The sequence below is a fragment of the Mastigoproctus giganteus genome, chromosome 6, assembly GCF_048544385.1.
Source record: "Mastigoproctus giganteus isolate SK-2022 chromosome 6, ASM4854438v1, whole genome shotgun sequence".
Taxonomy (NCBI): Eukaryota; Metazoa; Arthropoda; class Arachnida; order Uropygi; family Thelyphonidae; genus Mastigoproctus; species Mastigoproctus giganteus.
Genome location: NC_143580.1, coordinates 112,659,863 through 112,669,310, shown reverse-complemented (window position 1 = coordinate 112,669,310; position 9,448 = coordinate 112,659,863).

The following is a 9,448-nucleotide window of genomic DNA, read 5'->3' as shown; positions in this document are numbered from 1 at the left end:
AACTTGTTGTTTTCAATATTTATCAATGATATTGATGAAGGTGTATCATGCTTAATGTCTAAGTTTGCAGGTGGTTATTGACAGTCATCAAGTGAGCTACTGCAACAAGATCTAAGAAAATTGAGTCGATGGACTGAGAAATAGCAGCTGAAGTTTAACATTGACAAATGCAAGCTACTGTATAATGGTAGCAGTAACCCCAGAGCAACTTATTAACTGTGTGGTACTACACTCAAGGTTGTGGAGAATGAAAAAGACCTGGAGGTAATTGTGCAGTTAGACATGAAATTCTCTGAGCTGTGCAGATCTGCTGCTAGGACAGCTCGTCGTGGTTTTTCAATGATATATATATATAACTTTGCTAGCAGGGATAAGGAGGTGATTATCCTTTTGTATAAGGCCATTGTTAGTATATATTTTTTTAGTATTGTATACACATCTGGAGGTCTCACTTTAGGAAGGATCTAGATCTGCTGGCACTGGTGCAAAGAAGGCAACTGGATTGGGGAAGTGAACAAAAGGGTGCTCTTATCTTCAGTTCTTCAAATTGCTGCATCTTGAGACTAAGCACTTGCAGGATCTGATTGAGGTGTTTAAAGCTTTAAATGGATTGAGTAAGCTGAATGTTAATGGTGTCCTTTCACTTGCTGTGACTACACATGTGAGAGGGCTAAATTCAAACTGAAAAGGACTGTTGCAGAATAGATGTGTGGAAGTTTACTTTCAGCCAGCGGGTGGTTGATTGTTGGAGCAGGCTTCCATTTGTTGTTTTGGAAGTGGATGGATTAAATAAATTCAAGGGAGAACTAGACAAATTCTTGGAGATACTGTTGGGTGAACTGGTTTTTTTTTTTTTTTTTTGTCTGATGCTATATAAATTTGCTTTCTTGCATCATTTGCCATTACTACTACTGCTACTACTACTAACTTTAACAAATTCTTATAGTATACATATTCATTGTTTGAATTTCCTGGTTACAACGCATCAACAGAAATAAAATGACACCATTCCTGATTAAAAGTGTACTAAAGGAATAACTTTCACTGACTATATTACAGTGAAACAGTGTTTTTTTTTTTTTTTTTGGCTGATGCCGCATAAGCTTGCTTTCTTGCATCGTATTCCTCTACTAATGCTAATGCTAATAATAATTGGTCCACTTGATATTGATAGTTCAACTGTTCATGATCCTGCTCAGGTAGCTAACAAACTAAATCAATATTTTGGATCTACATTCACACATGAGGAGTTATTCAGAAAGGGGAATGCCATAGATGAAGTAAACACTGGCAGTGAGCTAGATGATCTTGCAATAATTGAGAGTAAAGTGGAGGAGAAATTGTTGAAGATAAATACAAGAAAGGCACCTTGGGTGGATGGGATCTGTCCAGTTATATTAAAGGAGGTAGCAAAGGAAGTAAGCAATCCATTAGCCATAATTATGAGAGCTTCCTTGGACTCAGGGGAGGTACCCACAGACTGGAGATGTGCAAATGCAACCCCAATTCACAAAGGAGGATCAAAGGCTGACCCAAGTAATTATAGACCTATGAGTTTAACTTCTGTTCCAGAAAAATTAATGGAAGCACTGGTTAAAGAAGCACTGCAGGATCATCTTGACAAGAATTCAGTTAGAGCTCAGACGTAGCATGGGTTTGTTAAGGGAAAGGCTTGCTTGACCAATTTGATTGGATAATATGATGTAGTCACAAAAGAATTGGATGCAGGGAATAACTTTGATATTATATATTTGGATCTTAGAAAGGCTTTTGATACTGTTTCACATGGAAGACTGCTGCACAAATTGGATCAGTGTGGCATTGGTGGCAAATTGTTACTATGGATAAAGGGATGGTTGAGTGGCAGAAGACAGAGAGTAGTAATTAATGGACACTGCTCATTGTGGACTAATGTTATTAGTGGGTCCCTCAGGGTTCAGTGCTGGGTCCATTGTTGTTTTCTGTATTTATAAATAATATTGATGATGGTATATCAAGCTTAATGTCCAAGTTTGCAGATGCTACAAAGGTTGGCAGGGTTGTTAAGGACGCTACTGACACTATGCTGCTGCAACAGGATCTGGAAAGGTTGAGCAGATGGGCTGAGAGGTGGAAAATGAAGTTTAACATTAACAAATGTAAATTACTACATATGGGAAATAGCAACCCCAGAGCAACGTATCAACTCTGTAGTACTACACTGACAGTGGTAGAGAACGAAAACGACCTAGGGTAATTGTGCAGGCAGATATGAAGTTCTCTGAGCAGTGCAGACGGGTTGCAAGAGTAGCTCATGGTGTCTTATCAATGATATACAGGAATTTTTCTAGCAGGGATAGGGATGTGATTATTCATCATTGATTGATCAATATTGATTATGAATATAATATTGAATCAATATTGATTATTGATTGATCATTGCCTTGTATAAGGTAATGATCAGAGCGCACCTTGAGTACTGTATACAGGTCTGGAGGCCTCATTTCAAGAAGGATGTACAGTTGCTGGAATGAGTACAGAGAAGGGCAACAAGGTTAGTGAACGGAACGAAGGGTTGCTCTTACGAAGAAAGGCTTAAATTTTGCAAATTACAGTGTCTGGAGACTAGGCACCAGCAAGGTAATCTGATAGAGGTGTACAAAGCCTTGAATGGTTCGAGCATGCTCAATGCTGATGGGATACTGCCTCTTGCTCAGAATAATCACATGAAAGGGCATAAATTTAAATTGAGGAAAGACAGATGTAGGATAGATGTGTGGAAATTTGCCTTTAGCCAGCTGGTAGTTGGTTGGTGGAACAGACTTCCATCCCTTGTTGTGGAAGTTGATAGCCTAAATAAATTGAAGACTCAGCTGGACAGGTATTTTGAACAAACGAAGGGGTGAAATGGAAGGGTTTTTTTTTTTTTTTTTGGCTGATGCTGCATAAGCTTGGTTTCTTGTATCATATGCCTCTACTAATGCTAATGCTAATAAAAGAAATAATAATACTGTATAAACTTGAGCACTAAGCTCTTTCTGCTGCCAAATGATCTTATTCAGTTGCATCTTCAAGCTAATACAATCTGATGCTACTTAAATGAACTCCAGGGACTCGCATCTGGTGAGTATTGGCATTAGCATTAGTAGAGGCATATGAAGCAAGAAAGCAAGCTTATACAGCATTAGACAAAAAAAAAAAAAAAAAACCCACTCCGATTTCACCCCTCCGTTCATTTTAAATACCTGTCCAGATGAGCCTTAAACTTCCACAACAAGGGATGGAAGTCTTCCAGCAACCAACTACCCGCTGGCTAAAGGCAAATTTTTGCACATCTATCCTACCTCTGTCTTTCCTCAATTTCAATTTATGCCCTCTCAGGTGATTATTCTCAGCAAGAAGAAGAATCCCATTGTATGCTCAAACCATTCAAGGCTTTATACACCTCTATCAGATCACCTCGCCGGTGCCTAGTCTCCGGACACTGTAATTTGCAAAACTTAAGCCTTTCTTCGTAAGAGCAAACCTTTGTTCCATTCACAAATCTTGTCCTTCTCGGTACTCGTTCCAGCAGCTCTACATCCTTCTTGAAATGAGGCCTCTAGACCTGTATACAGTACTCAAGGTGTGGTATCAAGGGAATAATCACCTCCTTAACCGTGCTAGAAAATTCCTGTTTATCATTGACAAGACACCATGAGCTACTCTTGAAGCCTGTCTGCACTGCTCAGAAAACTTCATATCTGCCTGCACAATTACCCCCAGGTCCTTTTCATTCTCTACCACTGTCAGTGTAGTACCACAGAGTTGATACATTGCTCTGTGGTTACTGATTCCCATATGTAGAACTTTACATTGTCAATGTTAAACTTAATTTTCCACCTCTCAGCCCATCTGCTCAACCTTTCCAGATCCTGTTGCAGCAGCATAGCGTTAGTAGTGTCCTTAACAACCCTGCCAACCTTTGTAGCATCTGCAAACTTGGACATTAAGCTTGATATACCATCATCAATATCATTTATAAATACAGAAAACAATAATGGACTCAACACTGAACCCTGAGGGACTTCACTAATAAATTAGTCCACGATGAGCAGTGTCCATTGATTACCACTCTCTGTCTTCTCCCCCCATCAACCATCCCTTTATCCATAGCAGCAATTTGCCTCCAATGCCACACTGCTCCAATTTGTATAGCAGTCTTCCATGTGCAACAGTATCAAAAGCCTTTCTAAGATCCAAGTATATAATATCAAAGTTATTCCCTGCATCCAGTTCTTTTGTGACTGCATAGTATCCAATCAAACTGGTCAGGCAAGACTTTCCCTTAACAAAACCATGCTGTGTCCGAGCTATAACTGAAGTCTTGTCTAAATGATCCTGCAGTGCTTCTTTAATCAATGCCTCCATTAATTTTCCTCCAACAGAAGTTAAACTCACAGGTCTATAATTACTTGTGTCAGCCTCTGATCCTCCTTTGTGAATTGGGGTCACATTTGCATATCTCCAGTTTGTGGGTACCTCCCCGAGTCCAAAGAAGCTCTCTTAATTAAGGCTAAGGGTTTGCTTACTTCCTTTGCTGCCTCCTTTAATATAACTGGATAGATCCCATCCACCCCGGGTGCCTTTTTTATGTTTATCCTCAACAATTTCTCCTCCACTTTTCTCTCAGTTATTAGAAAATCATCTAGCTCACTGCCAATGTTTACTTCACCTACGACATTCCCCTTCCTGGATAACTCCTCATGTGTGAATGTAAATGCAAAACACTCGTTTAGTTTGTTAGCCACCTGAGCAGGATCCTCAACTGTTGAACCATCAATATCCGGTGGTCCAATCTGATTCATCCCTTTCCTTCTAGATTTTACATAGGTAAAGAACTCTTTTCTGTTTTTCTTTGCATTTTGCCAAGAATTTCTCATAATCTGCCTTTGCTTGCCTAATCTCCTTTGTGACTTGTTTACAGACCAGCTAATATCTATCATAGGCTTCCATGTCACCCATTAATTTATATGTATCCCATGCATTTTTCTTCTCTGCCATATGTCTCATTAGTTCATCTGACATCCATTTAGGCCTAAACCTTCAATAATATTTCTTAGTTTGTATGTAAAGCCTAGTAGCTTCCAAGATTAGTTCTTTGAATGCTTCCCATTTTGAATTTGCTGTTGGTAACATCATCAGTTGGTCCCACTGTAAAGAATTTAAATACTGTCTCAGACCATCGTAGTCGCCTTTACAAAAGCAAAAACCCTTCCCTTTACCCCTGATCATAGTTATCTCTTTGAGCAAATCCCATTTCAGCACACTGTGATCATTGCCACCTAGTGGTTCCTTTATCTGCAGATTCTTAATGCATGAAGAATCACTACTGATAATCAGATCAAGAGTATTACTCCCTCTAGTTGCCTCCCGAACATGCTGATGTAGAAAACAATTATCCAATAAATCTACAAAAACCTTGCTAGTGTGTGTGAGTGACCAACCCACAAATTCCAGTCATTATCTGGGAAATTAAAATCCCCAGTATAAGACTTTCTGATTTACTGGCCCACTCTATTTCTCTATGCATACTCATCAGAGTCATTAAGCCTATAGGACACTCCTACTCTCAATTTTGATCTCCCAATGCTTATGTCACACCAAACTGACACGACACTGCACTGTCCAGTGATGTCGACTGGCTTCACTTCCTTGGATTTTGTGTTTCTTAACTAATAGCATAACCCCTCCTCCCTTCCTATCCTGTCTATCCTTTTTGTACACATTGTACTCCCCAAATTCCAGTTCTGCATTCCTTATATCTGTGCGACACCACGTCTCTGATATCCCAACAATATCTGCCTTTGTTGTTTTGAGCAATACCTCAAATATATCAAATTTATTTACCAAACTCCTAGCATTGGTGTACACGCAAGTATACATGCACCTGTTCCTATTCTTGGCTACCCTAACTCAACCCATGTGTTTACTTGTACCTCAATGACTCCCATCAGTCTCTGAAATACCCTGCATCTTGTTTTCCAGGCTTCTGCTCATTCCAATAGAAGCAGTGCAAGAATCACTTTCACCTCTGCCAGTGGGTACTGTTAATCTATTATTCCTTGTATCCCCCCAAGCTAGCAGTTTTTCAACCCACCTAACACTGCCTCAATAGCATCAGGAAATATTCTTGCACCTATGGGCTTGGCACATCTAGGGTCCTCAGCAATCATTGTTTTTCTTTTTCTTGGTGATTCCCTTCTACTTCTCTCTCTCTCTCCCTTTCTCTCTCTTTCTCTCTCATGGTAATTCAGAATTTTGCTTTTTTTTTTTTTTTTTTATTTTTGGTTGGTTCAGCAAAAGCGTCAAGCTTCCTTGCACCTAATGGCTAATAATAATAATAATAAATTCTACTACCTGGCAGAGTATCAGAAGTTGTTGAGTTTGTTATTCCCTCATCAACTGTGGCTATAATGCACAGTATCAGAAGAAGAGTTCATGGGGGAGGGAGAGAATGTGGTGGCACAGAATGGAATAGAGCAATAATACTTGAGTAATAGAGAATTTGGCTCTATTAGTTTTAAGGTGCCATTTGAAGAAGTTTGAAATGGTTAGTCATATTATTTCACTTACAGAAACATAAACAGGGAATTCAATAATGAATATGTATAACACTGGTCAACACGTAAAATGTTACGAAAACAAAAATACCCAATCTTGACTCATTTCATGGTGCCGATTACAAAAATCATATTGAAATTTGTCGATTGGCTCCTGATTTTGAATTACAGTTGGTCTCATATTAGTGAGTTAGTATACATTATCAACTATATCTTGGCAAAATGCATGGCAACATTGCAGTTTCAGTACTACCACGCTCATTATGTAATCCGTAGCTCTACATCACATGTTAAGTTGTTGCCTCAAATGTGTCTTCAACTGTGTTGCAGTAATCCTTGAATATGGCTAGGTACTGGGTGATTTATTCTCACTTAACGGTTGTTTTCTGTGAGATTTGCACTTTTTGCACAACAGGTGCCTCCGTAGCCAGGTGGGAAGGAGCAGCAGCAGTGCATAGCACACGCTTCTTGATTAGACCTGGGTTCGGGCCCATCACTACCAAATACGGAGGATGCGGAAAGGTCAGGGAATGACCACCGCATATCCCGGAGCAATATGGCCATAGTTGCTAATGCTCCAAATAACAAACAAACAAACAAACTTTTTTCACAGTATTTGTGTTTGTAAGATTAATATGTCCCGTAATTGTGTGAATATCTGGATGACTTCTGTTACGTATGTGTAAAAGTCAAGTTAGCTTTAAGAAAGTGTTCCTTAACTTGAGTCATAAAAAGCCTACTTCTTATTCTAAAGTAGGTGACCAGGACAAGAACTGGGCTCCACACACATGCTGCACTACCTGTTCATCAAACCTCAGCACGTGGGTGAATCGAAAGGGACGTTTTATGCCTTTCACAGTACCTATGATGTGGAGGGAGCCAGCAAATCACATCATAGACTGTTACTTCTGTATGGTGCCTCCTATTAGAAAAGGGATAACAATGAAGAAAAAGTGGACAGTGACATACCCAAATATACCATCTGCAATTCTTCCTATGCCTCATGCTAATCACCTTAACCACCCGACTGTTTTTCTGTACACTCTGATGAAGATGAAGACTGATGAACATCAGCTCGATATACACGAAGCAGTACAGCAGCCGTCTGCATCAAGGGATCCACCATTTTTCCAAACCTTTATCCTTCTGAACCATATAAGATCACAGAAAGTGAGCTTAATGAGCTCATCAGTGATCTCAAACTGCTGAAGAATAAAGCAGAGCTTTTGGCCTCGAGGCTACAACAGCGGAATCTTCTAGATCATGCTGTGAAAGCAAAAACATTTTGTACTCAAAATAAAGACTATGATAAAAGGTTGGCAGGGTTGTTAATAACAGTAATGATAGTACACTAGTGCAACAGGATCTGGAAAAGTTGAGCAGATGGGTTGAGAGGTGGCAACTGAAGTTTAACATTTACAAATGTAAAGTACTGCCTATGGATAGCAGTAACCTCAGAGTAATATACCAACTGGGTGGTATTACACTGAGGGTAGTGGAGAATGAAAAGGACCTGAGGTAATTGTGCAGTCAGATATGAAGTTTTCTGAACAGTGCAGACAGGCTACAAGAGTAGCTCATGGTGTCTTGTCAGTGATTTATAGGAATTTTGCTAGCAGGGATAAGGAGGTGATTGACCTCTTGTATAAGGCAGTGGTCATGCCATCCCTTGAGTACTGCACACAGTTCTGGAGGCCTCATTTTAGGAAGGATGTAGAGCTGCTGGAATGAGTACCGAGAAGGGCAACGAGATTGGTGAATGGAACAAAGGGTTGCTCTTAAGAAGACAGTCTTAAGTTCTGCAAATTGCAGTGTCTACAGCCTGGGCACCTGCGAGGTGATCTGATTGATGTGTTTAAGGCCTTAAATGGTTTGCGCATGCTCAATGCTGATGGGATTCTTGCTCTTGCCCAGTTTAATTGCTTGAAGGGACAAATTCAAATTGAGGAAAGACAGTTATAGAATAGATGTGCAGAAATTTATCTTTAGCCAGCAGGTGGTTGATTGCTGGAACAAACTTCCATCTATTATTGTGCAAGTTGATAGTTTAAATAAATTCTAGAAGAACTAGACAAACATTTGGAGCGAATGTGTGGGTGAAATGGGAAGGTTTTTTTTTTTTGCTGGTGTTGTATAAGCTTGCTTTCTTGCATCATATGCCTCTACTAATGCTAATTCTATCAATATTAGGCTTCACTTTCCCAGATTTCTGAGGGGGGGGGGTAAAATATAAAAATGCAATTGAGAGTAGCTGTTATATTGCGGCATGTTCAGTAGGTATCCTCTAATTTGAATCGAGCTATCAAGCTGAGCAAGAAGACCTTCATTTCTTCACATAAAGATTACAATATTAGTGCTTTACTTGCAAACAAAGGTAGATGTACTGTAGTATTGAACAGGTTCAATTATGTTCAAAAGGCTCTGATTTTTACTTCACAGTCAACAAGTTAAAGAATATATATACAGAAGTTCTCTATTGAAGGAATTGGAATCCCAGGATGAATTGGTTTACTCATTTTTGTGAATAAGAAAATTAGTAAGAGTGTAAAGTGAAACTTTTGCAGCAGGGTACCAGTTATCTAATATATAAACCAGGCATTCTTTACACCCCATTGTAGCTTGCAGCGATGTGTTCACACTAATTTCTCATAGAACCGAGATGCTACTCCTTCAGTATTTTAATTCAAGAAGTCAGAAGTCAATGTAATCCTTTTTTTAGTTGTTCTGGTTAGGCATGAAAGTGCCTGTTTTTTGACAACAGTTTATAGAAATCCCATGGCAAATGTGTGGAGGATAGTTTTCTAATTATAGATCAGTGAATGTCCCAAGGAATCTACATAATGCTGCACGTGGACTAATAGAGCATG